Consider the following 15,982-nt stretch of genomic DNA (forward strand, 5'->3'; position numbering starts at 1 on the left):
AAGAACACTGGTATGCAGATCTTTTTGAGCTTTCAAACATACATATGCTAATTGCTACACAAATCTAAGGATATAAGAGCATCAGCTGCATACAGTCTTACTTAAACCTATGTTAACATCTAACACAGCTACATTGTTTATTCATTATTCTTCTCTGTCAGCATTTCACACAAATGGAAAACAGGTATTTTTTATTACTTACATGTTGAAGTAACTTTTAGCGTTGCTACAGTGTTGTTAAAGGCTAAAGTACTACTACAACAGAAGCAACATGAAGGTCTGGATTTAAGCAAGGCACAGAGAGAAAAGTGATGTTCTTTACTTAGTTAAAGAATGCAGCAGGGTTAAAAAACAGCTGGTAAGTTTTCAGACACTGAAGCCCTTCAGGCGACCTGAAAGAAAAGCTTGTGCACCCAGCAACGTATCACATTATGTGCCTCCCAACAATATTCCCTTTGATATGTTTAATAAACATTTAATAAGCAGTATATAAACATAGGGTGCAGTGTCTGAGAAAAAAAGGAGGGGAGAAGGCTACTGTAAGTCATCTGTGGAAAACAGCAAGGCCATATAGGAGAGAAGAACATACAAACTACTCAGTAATTATGTAATTATGAAAAATAAGAAAGATTGTCAGGTGAGGCTCTTCTCCTCTAAATGCCATAATTCAAAATGTAACCTTTTAAATCCATTTTTTCTTGAACAACATTTATACCCTTTTCAAGAATGTGGGCAAACAGCTTATCTCACCAGAAGTTATATGTAATACAGTTGTTTTACTCACGTGGCTGGCAAGAAAAAACATTACTTCTTTAGGCTGATTAATATATGTGCTGTCTTTGTCTTAGATGTTGGCTATAATAAATAAATGCCATATGAAAGAGCTGGAGTAAGTATTTTAAGCCAGCTGAGGTTTGTTTGTTTGTTTTTTCCCCTCAAAAGTAGCTTAGATGCCAAACTCTGGAAAGAATTCATGCCCAAGATGAAAAATCCTTCCATTCCCTCAGAAGGCCAATTAAAACTACACAGCACACACAGAAAGAGGGAAATAAAGAAACCAAACATTGTACACGACTTATCACATGAGTTTTCAAGAACAGTGACACACTCAGACATAAACTTTGAGAATCCCATGCAATCCAATGCAATGAACCATGAGGGCATATCCTGCCTTCTTCCAAACAAGATTTTTTATTCTTTTCTTCACTTGCCTTAAGAAAAAACACCTGTAAGTCACTTGCCATAACTCAGTGAAAAATTGATATACAGCCCTATTAGGCCCAGACTGAAGAAAGCATTCAGAAGAGTCAAAGTACTAGCTCCCATACACACTCAACAGAAGTGCAAGTAAAATGAATTATGTGATCAAGGTTTTCATGGATCAACGCCTCAAAGAAGCCTTAGCTGCTTGATTAATCAGGAAGCAGTTCTGTCACTCTTGACCTAATAAAATCTTGCCACTCTAAGCTCATGTTAAGATATATTTGGCTTCAAAGTACTTTCGCAGGTAGCAGGAATACAAAAAAATTTGGTTCCACTCGCCCCCAACTACAGCTGCTAAAACCAAAACCTTCCCCTTGCAATCCATCCTGCACCCACCTTGTAGACACTTGGTGAAAAATAAATGTGACTCCTTGAGGAGAAATGTACTATTCAGTGCCAGTAACAGTATCACAGCAGAGCTCTTCAAGTGCTTCTGTTGAAAAGAGTCATTCCAAGTGAAGTGTTAGTGCTTTTTCACCCAGGCTTTGGTATAAAACTTCTAACAATTCCCCTCTTTTTTTTTTTTCTTTTTTTCTTTCCCCCCATAGATTCAGGCAGGCTTCTGTAGGTTTTCATGAGGCTTCTCAAACACTAGTGTAATTTTTTCTTTGACTTTTAAATCCTCAAAAGAAAATGTTTAGTTATCCCTAGGGCAGTTAAGGATCACTTGGCTTTAGAGTCAATTAATTCACACTTCATGTTTGGTAGAAAAGAAAGGAGAGGAAATAAAAAATAAACCAAAAGGTCAAATTATAGTAATCCCATTTATAATAATTGGACACTACTAGGTTAATGGAGGGAACAAGAGGCTATTTTAACCATTCAAAGACATCTTAAAATTAAAATTACACTTATATCCAAAAAACTTTTATCTACTGTTGGTACTACATGAGCAAAGATAATTACAAGATATTATGGATAAGATTTTTGTCTGGTTTACAATTCCTGTCATTTAGTTGGTACTTTTAATGGTTCCTAGTTGGTACCACTGTAGATTTGGATATCCTAACAGGCTTGTCAGTAAACAACCAGTTTCTTTGCAGGAGTCTTTTGAAGAAGGAGAGAAGGCTTTTTTAAAGTTATTAAAAAATAAGAGATGAGAAAAGTTACCAAGTTGTCAGAGGAAATAAGAAATGCAATACATGAAGCTAATTACAATTAATTACTTAAAAAATTACTAGGTTTCAAGTTAATCTCTGTGTCATTCTTCTTTCTATTTTAACTACAGGAAATCATTACATATGTATACATGGGATTTCACCAGGTTACAGTAAACAACCAATGAGGCCACCACATCCATAACAAAATTTAAGACTCATAAAAGAGACCTGTAATATCAGTCATACTTATATTACATCAATATGCAGTACTACAAGGTCTACTTGCAGACACAGCTGTTGAATTAAGCACAAAAATTTATTTTTTATGCTTTTTATTTTTCCTGCAGTATTTTCCTTTGCGAGTCTTAATAATGTATTTCATCCTCTCTCGTAGGCTTCTGACTGCAAAGATAAGGTTCCAATGGGGAATTTGTCAAATCTGCTTAATCTTTCTGTCCAGCAAAACAGTATGCACAATAAATCCAGATGCAGAGACAAAACTGCAAATATAACCAGAACTCACTCCGCTATCTGAACACTGTCACAGAAGAATTTTCTAATAATTAGGCAAGATCAAAAAAACATTGCCAAATAAACAAGATCCAGCAGACATTAACGGAGCAGGGAAGATGACACAAAGCCTTCAGGCACTGGTTATGTCTGGCTTCTGATTTTAATATGAAGACTTGTCTAGAGGTTTAGTGGCATTCTTGCACACACATAGTGAGATTTTGTGCCCAAGGAAGTCATCACTGTAACTCACACTGACCGTGACTAAGTTGGTATAGGAATATTACTCCTATGCCGTCAGGTATTTTCCTCCCAAGCATAGCATCACGCTTATACTAAAAACTCTCTTCTGAGAAATTCAAGAATTATCCACCTTCTGTCACCCCCACAGCTCCCAGCTTCAGCAGGGAACTTCCTAGCATCCCACCGTGAACACAATCTCAGCTAACATTCAACAAGTGGGTTGAAGCTGTCAGTTCTCTACTTCTAAAACACAGGGTGCCAACCCTGTAAACCTAAACCTATACATTTATTTTTTTTTTCAGAAAAGTGACCTTTTCATTCCTATTTCATCCAATAGGTGACAATAAGTGCTATATCCCTGCAAAAGAGCACAGTTATATCAAACTGATATTTAAAGCTAAAGCTACCATGGTTTCCATGCCACCACTTATTGAAGCTAGATACAAAAGAGCTGCTAGGAGTGTCAGTATTCGCTGAAGCTACAGAGATCAACCCTTAGTGCATAGTTATTTTTCAAATCCAGCTTTGTAGAGAACATGCCAAACTTCTGAACGGCAGCCTCAAGCTCAAGCATGTGGATTCTCAAACTTCTAAGAGCATCCAGGAGAGTAAGTTCCATGACACCACAGGCTTTCATTAGTAACATTTACCAGAGGAGAAGGGAAAGTGCAATTTAGAGTAAAAAGTCCATAGAACTCTTGACTTTTTAAATTGTTTCCATTTATTTACATATTTCATGTGTGTAAGCACATGAAATATTATGTATATGGAAAATGACAGAATTTTTGCACTTTTTTCTGCCTCTCATGGTAGATTAAAATAACTGAATAATAGTAAAAAATTATGTTCAAAGTCTGTGAATCGAAACATCTTCATCTTTCCAATTTCTTGTATGACAGATTATGCATTCCTCCCTAATAATTCAATGCCTTCTCAAAAACAAATATGGACACACTAGATTTATGTTCAGAATCTTCTCTAGCTCTTCTCAGTTATGTGATAAAAGATATCATTAAGTATTTCAGGCTGTAGCATCCAATACTCTGGTTTCTCAATGTGCACGCCATCACGCATTTATAGACCTTACGTTCTCACAGAGGTGGCTCTACAGCTTTTCAGCTGGTAGCATGGGTGTGTGCATAAAGCAACAGAGGTTTGGAGCAACATCAGGCAAAACAGGAATAGTGCAGGTTACGTGGTATCAAAAGAATATTAAGAAGATGTGGATATTTACAAAGATTCTGCATGGAAGATTGGGCGGGGGAGGCCTATTTCCGTGTAAACAACTTTGTAACTTTCTCCTGTGCAGCCCTTAGCCAAGTTTCCCACATTCACCAGTGTATGCCTGTGATGGCCAGCAAAATCCCCCCTGAGAACTACAATGAGAGAATGTAAATGCCTGAAAACTCTCTTAGCAGTTTAAGGCATTCGGGTTTTTTTGTTTGGTTTGTTGTATTTTAAAGTGTCTATCTGTAGGAACTTGCTGTAGGTTGTTGCTTGATACATATTATCTTCATTCCACTATGCTGTCACCATATGTCACTGTATCAGAGAACCCTACTGTATGTCACAGAACAACTAATTCCTGGTGAACGTTCTTGGAACTCTGATGTTCAGCTTTATCACTATGACCCTGCAGCATCGTGCCAAAGACACTGTATTCCTGATGGGTGTGGGAGCCATGTAGAAGCAGAAGCTCAAAGTCTTCATCAGGCTTAATTTCCAAGTTAGAAAAATCTAGTGAAATACAAGTGCTGTACAGCACACAGTGTCAGCTATAGCCTTTGCTAAGAATTATAGTTAAAAGAAATGTTACCAGAATATATTTGAAAAAAAGTACAAAAGGTCTCTTCAGAATGAACAAATCAAAGAAAAAGCCCTTAAGGCAGACAATTGTTGCAAGGCAATGAAGTTACGCTTCTGGGGATCTTCTTTACTATGGACAGGATTGGTATCATAGCTGAGCTGGTATCATCTGAAACTTCCAAGTCTGAGACACTATTTCCAGTTCTTCACAACTTTATTTGTGCGCTGAAATTTTCCAACCTCAAAAGAAGCACGTGAGTAACACAGGAGTTCAGGAAGGGTTACTGAGAAGGCTAAGTAAGAGAAACTGGATTTGAACAAGATAAGAGAGAAGAGATGAGATAGGAGAGAAGTTGAATAAGTCCCAACTGGGGATAATGAGCAGAAAATCTGTGCCAAATAATGTAGCTTGCAATGAAATGCAAGATTGTTCTGTCTCACCATTTTTTTCCCTATCAGCACATCAGCTGTTACATTCTCTTACATTGCTTAGCCTCAGAAATAGCAACCTGCAATTGCTATCAGTTATTCCATCACATCAAGACAGAAGTCTGTACAGCTAATCTTGAGATTCAGCCTTGATGATGACCTACATGGGTGACAACATGATAACCCACACTAGAATTACTATGTTGGTTTTTTAAAATTAAAAGTTAATATATGGATACAAAGCCAAAAAAGTTTGTTACAAGAATATCAATGCACTTCTGAGGCCTAGCATGCAAACCTTAGGAGTGCCAGAGATGAGTCTGCTTTAACAATGGGATTTTTTGTCCCTGTGCATGCGTGCAAATGCGTATTTTTAATTACAGGCTCAGAACAGTATTTTTTCTTTCCATGTAATTCCATCTTCAGCTTCTGCACAGAAGAATGTGACCTGAAGAACAACTGTTCATTTCTACTGAGAAGCTGATTGTCTTTCCTTCTTGTTAAGTAATGTAGTCACAGACACAAGGCTTACAGGCAGGAAAGAGAAGGGATGATCTCAGAGTTAAAATGGATGACCTGGAATCCATTTTGGTTCTGCCAACAATTTCCAATGAGAAACTTCGTAAGTCATTAATCAAAACTTTTCTCTTAGGAGATCTGAAGACTACCTATGTGTTTACTAAGAGACACCATTTAAGTAATATGAACAGAACAGTTCCCTCAGGAGATCCAATCCCAGCTTGCTACCCTTGACTGACAGACCTGACATGCTCCCTGAATGGTGAAAACAGAAATAAAATCATTCCTGTTGGAATAGTTTAAAAGCATGAAAAAATATCTTAAAAGAAAGCATATATTTGGTTTTCACCAAAACCACTGAGAGATGCTTTGCTCTTCAAAGAGCAAAAAAAATGGATACTAGCCTGACATAAATAATTAGTTTGACAATAACAGAAAACTGAGTATAGCCACCAGTCTACAGGAAAACTGAAATAACAGCTGGAATTCAGTATCAAGTGCCTGGCACTGGACATGTAGTCCTTGATTCTCAGAGGAATCTGCAGCCCCAGGTGTAGTAAATGGCAGCACTCAACAGGATTCAAAATGTCTTAGAAATGCATGGTATGACCCAACACATCCCATATTTGCATGATTAGAGGATTGTTATTACCTCTTTGTCTGCTCATGATACTTATTCCTCATCTGCAGTCACTGTCTGCACATGCCGTGAAAATTATTGTCATCATAGATCAAAGATTATGCCTCCAAAAGACAGAGTGAGCAGGAGGAGGAGAAGAACTCTCAAAGAATATGGATTGCATCAATATCATATAAAGTGAATTCCGTAATAAAAATTGAAAGATTCAGTAAGTATGAACAAAGTAAGGCTTCCAGTAGAAACAGAGAAGAAAGAATAATTTCTTCTTTATTTTTTTCTTCCTTCAAATATTCGCTTTGCCAAAACCAGGTATCATAAGTCAATGATGCTATTTAGTTCTTTTTTTAAAATGCCTCACATTTTATAACAAGAGAGCTTACTTTTATTAGGGTTAGGGAAAATTTGATGGTTCAACTAAGCCACTCTTTCCTGTACTGGTGATACTAACTGCCAGTCTCTCACTGGATGTAACAAAAAAGCTTTTTTGATAATTGTCTCCCTGAAAAGACACCAACCGAGTTGTCAGTTTTTAAGCTTGAGCAGTGTATGCCTACCCCAGAATTTGTGCCTTATTACAGTAATATCCAGCAGTGTTGCTAAAATAAAAGTCTTTTGGCAATACTTTTACAATTACTCTGCACTTTCATTCCTTTTTGGTCTTAAGACACTGCTGATTCAAATTTTCCCATCATCAGTAATTTTACTCACATATTCTAAATGTTTGTATTGTTGTTTGGGTTATTTGTTGGTGAAGGGTTGTCAAATAAAACCAGTAAGATTTTAAATTTTCCAACTTTCCATATTACCTTTATTCTATACTTGTTTTGTCATTAAAATTTTGACACTGTCCACATAGTCTATTTTTTCATGAAAAATTATATGTGGAGTTGGGGGGGTGAGAGGAAGTTTATGTAATATAAATCCAAACCATCATTCCTGGATATGAAGTTGCTGCTTCTTTTCTGCAGTTGAGCTAGGCAACGAAGTGGGGGACGTGCAGGAAATCTGCCAGATACAAGTGTCATTTGCTTCTTCAAGAGCAAAGAGGGTCAACCTGTGTGACTCCAGCCTTGTGTAACTCACAAGGAGGTTGTACCTGGTTCCCACAGCTGATCTGTATCATTTGCCTGGCAGGGGGTTTATGATGGTGTGGAGGCTGACAAGAAATCTGAAACCTCAGCTGTGGACATAGTGAGCAGCAAGAGCCACTCACACTAATGCTGGGTAGAGAGTCACCCCCAGGTGGCCCTGGCTGCACAACCCATTCCTGAGCAGCAGCCAGCCCAGATTCCCTATTTTCCAACTCTCAAACCTGCATGCTGCATCCTACATCTTTAGCCACGGCAACATCTTGGACTGTGGTTTGTATGGTGTGCTCAATGACAGTCACTATCCTGGAGTTATAATGTTCTCTTAAGTCTCATTTTAAAAAAAATAAAACATTTGTAATTTTTAAAATGGGAATTACAGATTCAATAGCACAATGCCTATTAAACAGTACAAAAGAGTACAAAAAATACTGTTCACACGTTTCCCCAGTAGTACTATTATTAAACATTTATTCAATCCAGAAGAACTTACAAAGTACATCTTACATCTCCCCATGTGTATTTACTTTTTGAATTCCTGTTCCAACAATGAAGAAAACCACACAGGGAACTCAGTTTCATTTCATTTACTAAAGTTAGTTCCATCTAGCATTCCTGCAAAATTTTGTTTGAAGACACTGGAATAAGTGACGTGTGTAAAAGCAGCTTTAAAAAATAATTTCTTTGTTTTCCACAATCACGATGCATCACTGCCTGACTGATCTATTCAGAGACCCCCCAGCAAACTGCTAGACTTGAGGTTAAAATGACATGCTCAGCATACCGGAGGCCTACAACATGTCAGTGGCAAAAATCACACTCAGATGCCAAAACCCCTCCCAAAAGCAGAAGTCACTCCTCCTCGGAAGAGGCTTTCGCGTGTGGGAAGCAGGGCTTCTGCATTTAGTGGCCCTGACTACCGCTCCACGAGGAGTTGGTTGGAGTCCCAGGTCGCACTTGGAGAAGTAAAAGAGCAGATGAAAAGAAGTTCAGCAATCATTGAGCTCAGAGACTAACAGGCCAACCGCACATCTCTGTTCTAAAGGAGGTGTGGAGGGGAAAGCCAAAGCCCCAGCAAAGTCATCAATACACATACAGACAGCTTCAAGGACAGGAAACTCCTGGCTGTGCACGTAACTACCCTTGTGGGAAAGGGAAAGGCATCTAGCCGAGAATGGGCCCTTCCCTTAGATTTCAGGTGAGCTGCTTATCTGCCCGGCAAGCGTGGGATTGAAAATTTAGCGGCCCCTTTTGTCTGCCCTAGAGGGTTCCAGCCCTTCGGAGGACGACCTCCACCAGGGTACTTAGGAAGGGGGATGGACAGAAGGAATTGCAGGAATGCTAACAGCAGTAAACAAGAGGAACCGGTTCCTGTCTGTACGCCCAGCCTACCACAGCCCCCCCCCAGGAGTTTAATTGGCCTTAACTAAATGCTGTATTACCCTCTGCCTGGAAAACTTACAAAAATTAACAAGGTCATTACTCAGACACCTGAAAAGGTCAGAACGAAAGTTTCACGTGCAACATGAAGCCAGCCCCTTCTGCACGTGCACACGGATACAGATTCTACCTACCCACCAAATACACGACGCAACACGCATAGAATGGGTGCAGAAAAGTGAACTCATTTTATATATCTATCATAATGGAGGCGAAAGAGAACTAATTTTGAAAGGACTGGGTAACAAAGAGGAGGGGAAAAAAAATCCTTAGAAGCACAATGTACCAATATATAGCTAGAAATACTCTTTAGGAGATATTTTATCACTTAAGAGCGCGTAATCTCAACACGCACAGCTTGTGTCATATCCAGACAGCCACATTACGTTTCCTGTAACCGTAATCCCATTTTCTCCGTTGCTTGGGAAGTTTCATATTGATGCAGGCTGCCATTCTGCATCGGGACTCACACGCAGGGGCTCTTCCTCTTGCGAAGTTTAAGTCAGAGGGGGTGGCCACAAGAGCGCAAAGTCACCTTCCTATCATCAAACCCGGCCAACCCTCTCACGTATTCTTAATGTACAGAATCCTACTGAGTTGAGTCACACCTTTGTGCAGATAACCACAGGACTCAGTTCTTAGACTGAGGGGGAAGCACCTGGGTAAAGCGACAGCCTCGTGCCATGCCGCTGACAGCGGAAAACTCCTCTCTTGTGACGACCTCGGAACGATATTATTGCAGGAAACAGTCAAGACGGCAAGGTCCCGCGGGACGGGCACAGCCGCTGCCTAACGGAGGAAGAGGTGGGGCAGACCCCAGACCACCTTAGGCAGGGCACCTTTCCCCCACGGGGCAGCACCACAGGCGGGTGGGGACAAGGAGAAGCACAGAGAGCGCTGGGTCTGACGCACACCCGTGGGTCTGCCTCGTCTCCCGGAGCCCGCAGGTGTTCTGCGCGGCTGTCCCAGACCCTTCCCCGCCGCCCCTGCCAGCAGCCGTGCCCTCCCCCACCTCCCTCTCTCTGCCCCCAGCAGCTTTTACCTTCCCCCAGCGGCCGGACAAGGAGCCGGGGCGCGCCGGCCTCAGGTGCCCGGCGGCGGCGGCGGAGCCCGCAGGTGCTTCTCCCGGCCGGGCCGCCCTGCGGGGCTGGCCTCACCTGCGGGCGGCCGGAGGAAGGGCGAGGCCGCGGGGCCCCGGGAGGCAGCTCTTGGGCCGCCCTGTCACCGCCGCGGCCGCAGTCCCGGGGCGGGCGGCTGCTGGGCCCCGCCGGCTGGAGCGGGCGCGGCGCGGGGTGGGCTCCCGCGGGCAGGCGGGGAGGGGCTCTGCTCATCGGCCTTTCGGTTTCGCTTCCCGGCGGCGTTTAGCCGGGGGGGAGCAGGGGAGGGCCGTGCGTGGGGGTGCGGGGCCCCGCCGGGCAGCGGCACCGGGTGCCGCCGCACGGGGCGGGAGTTCACCTGGTGTTACTGCCGCTGTACCGTGCGGGGCGAAACATGAATGGGTTGTCAGGTTTGCAAAGCATCGCCAGCTGATCGCAGCGGGGAGCAACGAAGGCGTCGACGAAGGGCTGCGGGAGGGGGGGGGGGGGACGAGGCACCCACCCTCGGTCGCTCCTGTGGGTGACACTGGGGTGGCCTTGCCCCGTCAGACACGCGCGTGTCTGGCACACCTGGGGTGGCCTTGTGGGGTGGCCTTGCTCCCTCTGCCCAGGGACTGCACGGGCAACACCTGCCCGGCGTCCCTGTCCGGGCTGCAGACTGACAGTCACCCTCTTCATGGACCTTTTGTACAAGCCTGTGACGCTGGGAAGCTCCTTCAGTTCTGTCCACGTCCCCATGCAGTTAGGAGAGGTCCGAAGTCCCATCAGCATCCTGACAAAAGGCTCCCAGGTTGATAATTTTTCCCCCACAACTTCAGCAGGATCCTGGCGTTTTCTCTGTGCTCCCTCAAATGCGTGCTAGGAAGTCGTCATTGCCAATAAGAGTGGGAAGTAAGCGGAAGTAAATCCATGGTAGGGAGAAAGAAAAAAAAAAAAAAGGACCAAACTACAATTAGAGGCACAAGGACACTGCTTCACTGAGTCATAAAGGGGTGGATGCTTCCACTGCTCTGGGAAAATCCTGCCAGACTCATCTTCCTTGGCTTCTGCTGGTTGCCACTTGTCAGAAAGGTGGGCTATGGGACATGGGGTTTGGCCCAGTACAACTGCCCTCACAGCTCTGGCTGCATGGTGTGCCTCCTGAGCTGCCCTTTCCAGACACAAATCGGCTCCCTGTGGACTCAGTCCTCCTTCTGAATGATTAGTTCATGCAATATCTTTTCTTTCTCTGTCCATCTGGAAAAGCCTCCTCCTCACCCCACTTTCTAAAATTAGTAGAAATTTCTGCTAAGTGCACAACTTTGTATTTCTAATATTAAATTGCATGTCGTTTCTCTTTCTCCTGTCTGCAGACTCATCCAGTTCTTTCCATAGGGTATTCCAATCCTTTTCTGACGTAACAGCAGGTCTTGGGTTTATGTCATCAGCAAATTTCATTAGCACACTCGTGTTTTTTGTGCCAAGGTCACTAACAACATTTTAACCAAGATTAGTTCTGAGATCAGTCATAGAATTATAGAATCCTAGGGGTTGGAAGGGACCTCGAAAGATCATCTAGTCCAACCCCCCTGCCAGAGCAGGGTCACCTAGAGTACATCACACAGGAAGGCGTCCAGGCGGGTTTTGAATGTCTTCAGTGAAGAAGACTCCACAACCTCTCTGGGCAGCCTGTTCCAGTGCTCTGTCACTCTCACAGTAAAAAAATTTTTTCTGATATTCACCTTAAACCTCCTATGCTCCAATTTGTATCCATTACTCCTTGTCCTATCACTTGTCATCACTGAAAAAAGCTTAACTCCATCTTCTTGACACTCACCCTTTACATATTTGTAAACACTGATGAGGTCACCCCTCAGTCTCCTTTTCTCCAAACTAAAGAGACCCAGCTCCCTCAGCCTTTCCTCATCAGGGAGATGTTCCACTCCCTTAATCATCCTTGTGGCTCTGCGCTGGACTCTTTCAAGCACTTCCCTGTCCTTCTTGAACTGAGGGGCCCAGAACTGGACACAATCAGTCCCCGTGGAACTGCATTAGTAACCTCCTTCTATCTCGAGTTTCCCTTTCAGCACATACTATTGTCCTTACTTTTCATTTCTTATATTCGTTCGCATCTCTCTAAATTAATATTTTCTCGCATGGCATCCTCTCAAATGTTTTATTGAAGTCCAGATAGATTTGATCTACCATATTTGCATTGTTTGAGAAAATTATTTATCAGACAAAGATAGTGGCTTAATCTGGTATGTTCTATCTTTGGTGAAGTCCTTCTGCATTCTAACTAGTTTTTCATATACTTCCACATTTTCAATTAGTTTTTTCCTTCAGCATTTGTTCTAAAGCTTTGGGTGCTAGTGAGGTCAGATAAAAGAGCCTGTAGTTGCCTGGATCAGACCAATTTCTCATCAAGTACAAGTTCCATACAAGAGTCTCCAGACTTTCAGTGTCTTTTCTGGCCCCCTGTGGCCACTAGGTCTGACCTGAAATGGAGGCACAGCGTGCCTGTGATTGATTTTAGACTAACTCCTGTGGCTGAAAAAGCCAAATGTTAAGTTTTTTTACTTCAAAGCCTTCTTCTGAAAATCCCACACATTCAGATTGCCTCATTCCCAGGTTTACTCATAGTTATGCCATTGTGATTTTATGTACACAATATGAATGCATGGGCATTGTTTTGCAGAATACCTCTTTTTCATTTCAAATTTATTTCTTTATGTTTGTATTTTTGTTGTATTAGCTTTTTGTCTGCCACCCAAGAAGAAAAATTGAAGAACATTGCTTCTACTTTCTTCTTTATGAACATGTCCAGTCAATGGGTTTAGAATCAATCTTGTTACTTTCAAACTAAACCATTTCTCTCATCTCCATTTGCAGCCAAATGCCACCTCAAAATAAGATGTGGAAGTGAAGCTCATGGGTAAATGAAGTGTTAAGGTAGTTCTACAGACCCAGAGAGAGATCTTCTCTAGCATTAGTTTGGTCTTAAAAGGCCTGAGGTCTTCTGAGCAGCAAAATTCAAATCAGAGCAGTCATGAGAAGAGAAATGTAAGGACTGGAGGATCATTGCTGGAAGACTTTGATGCCAGGAAGTGATGAACATCTGCGTTAGCACTGAAGCCTTCCAGCAATGTGGATGGTATGTGCCACTTGTGATACTTAACCTGTGCTGGTAGGTGACTAATATTCTACAGGTAGGATCTAAAGCTAAGGATAGAAAACAAGTTTTACTGAAAAAATAGTGGAGTAACATCAAGCTTCAGATTTTTACTTGGTAAAATATCACCTCAGCTTTCTCTCAAGCTGCAGCAGGTTTGCATGGTGGATCTCTAAGATAAGACTCAGTACCGAGGCCAGCTGGCTCTATGCAAACTGAGGCAAGATAACAGAAACAGCAAGGTTATGGTCTCGAGTAAGGCTGTGAGGTCTCATCAGGCTAAGCTTAATAAGTCATGCAATGTTTTTAGCTCAAAATAAGAGAGTACTACTGTATAGGAGACTGTAGCCACTAGCCTTTCATTTCATATAAACAAGAAGCAAATGTGTGTTATTTGTCATCTCCAAATCTGTAATTTATATAGAGGTTCACCTAAGGAACATAATTCACTGTTCTTAGAATTTGCTTTAGAGAAACTTGCAAATGAGAGCCCTCTAATGCAAAAAGACTTAATATGGGGCACCATGTCTATTTATGATGTATAACATATCAGTTACCACGATGAATGCTACATAAATACATAGATTCAGTGGAACCTCAAGTATTCTTTCAATGTGTCTGTCATTTATAAAATGGCAGTTCAGTACTACTGTATAGATAATAAAGCAAAAACATTAATTTAAAAGGCAAGAATAAGTGTCTGTTTCACCACTTAGAGTAAAAAATTATATATGTCAATAAAAGAATTGCTTGGTTTCTGGTTTTGTTTCTTTAATACTTTTCCTATTCAGGCAACTTGTCAGAGCCTTTCAATGCTCCAAAATAGAATTGAATGCCAAAGGAAAGCTGTGAATCAAAAGCAAGATTTAAGGGACTGAGGAGTTGTTTGAATTTTGTTGTTTTTTTTCCTCTGTTTGCTTTCACACGTGTTTATGAACTCCCAGTTGGATTTCCTCAAACAGGAAATTCCATGGCAATTATCATTACTGAGCTATGGTAATAGCAGTTCCATGAATCCACAGGCTCTTTTCAAAGTCGTTCCCTTTTAAAGGAAAGAAACACTAATATGGGCCAAATCCTCATTTGCTGGGTTAGTGTCACTGAATTTAGCAGCAAAACAATTTATTCTGGGAAATCATCTGTACTTTCATTTCTAACAAACTGTTGTGAGACATGGAGTAGCTGCAAGAGCAGTGTGGTGTGACCAAGTACTACTGAAGTGCTGCTGTTCAAATACACTTGTTGCTTTAGCAGATAATATAAACAAAAAGCAAAGTGAGCCCAGCTGGTAATTCCTAGAGGGCACAGATAAGTAAGGATCAATGTAGAAAGTTACAGATACGGATTTTTCTAAGAAATACCTTCTGCAACCACAGACTTCAGAAAGCAGCACATTGGCCCCTAGCAGTGGTCCACCCAATTGAGATCCTGCCTCTCAATGCCTCCCAGATGTGTCAAAAAGGTCACGTTTCTAGAACGAAGGCATTATAAAACCTGTCCCTCATGATGTTTTTAATGGAATCCATAAAATACCTGGTCTTCAAAATGTGTGAAATTAAATCCCTTTCTAAATTTTGTAACAACTGATGTATAATCTCAAAATCAAGTTCTTTTCATTATTTTCATCAGCCCTGGTTCAGAAACATGTTCATGAGTTTCTTTCTACCTCAGTTACAAATAAGGTGATGACTTAAACTTTGCTTTCTGACATACATTCATGAATCAGAGTTTGTTCCCAAGTTATGGACTGAGTACTGGCTTGTTTCAGGTCATGAACTGTCTGGATCTGAATTTCTACTGAAGCTTTGCATCTGCTCATATCAAGAGCTCCCTCTCAATATAAACGATGTAGAAGTGCAACTGTGAGTGCCTTCTCTGTATAAAATGACATTATTATCATCAGAACAGAAATGGGAACCGAGTTCTTCCCAAAGCAGTTTCCAATGCAAATAAAACAGCAAACTGTAAATCAGCACATATGGCTGTAGATTTTTATTAATTGCTTAACAGCTCCAATAACATAGATGCCTACACATCAAAGTCATGTAAACAGAGCTCAATCACCATATGGAACTAGACCAGAAAGATAATGGGCAACAAAGCAAGGCAATCCTATTCATGTTCCATATGGCTTCTGGTGACTTGTATCTATTATGCTGAAACTGCTTTGTACTCTATTATGGGGTGTCATGTTTTGCCTTTCAAAATGGATATATGAAATTAAGAATCCAAGTGAACTATCAAAGGCCCAAAACCACAGACGGTTTGTAAAAAGAACTTCAACTGGATTATTTAAATATCAATTTTTTTCCATATGAGTGTCACGCGTGCTTAAACCCTACTTAATTTTTTTCTACTTGATAAAGATGGTTAAGCTAAATCTTACTCCACTACCAGGAGAGCCTCTTCTACGGTAATGAAACAGGTCTTTCTGTTATAGCACAACTACTGCAATATTGAACCTTGGGAGAGAAACACAAAGGCTGCTGGCGGTAAATACAACCAAAGGTATCTATTTACACATTCCTTTATCTGCACCATTCCAAGTGCAACATAGATTATTTTCCTTTCTAGCAAGACAAATGGACAGAGATTCTTATTCCACAGTGAAAAGGATAGGAAGACAGATACTTTGCAAAATTCAATTGGGAGAAACAAATCACTGTTGTGAAAAGCCTGATGCTTTTTCTGCTTTC

At 41.4% G+C, this 15,982-nt stretch overlaps 1 protein-coding gene across 1 annotated transcript in view; it reads right to left on the bottom strand.

Moving 5' to 3' along the window:
• The window catches only part of ARHGAP8 (Rho GTPase activating protein 8), an 83,771-nt gene extending 73,605 nt beyond the window's left edge, over positions 1-10,166 (bottom strand). The window contains exon 1 of the mRNA XM_051636101.1: positions 10,081-10,166. The gene's annotated coding sequence lies outside the window, so the exon portion shown is untranslated. The remainder of the gene's footprint in view (positions 1-10,080) is intronic.
• Between the last annotated feature and the right edge of the window lie 5,816 nt (positions 10,167-15,982).

The sequence above is a fragment of the Apus apus genome, chromosome 1, assembly GCF_020740795.1.
Source record: "Apus apus isolate bApuApu2 chromosome 1, bApuApu2.pri.cur, whole genome shotgun sequence".
Lineage (NCBI taxonomy): Eukaryota > Metazoa > Chordata > Aves > Apodiformes > Apodidae > Apus > Apus apus.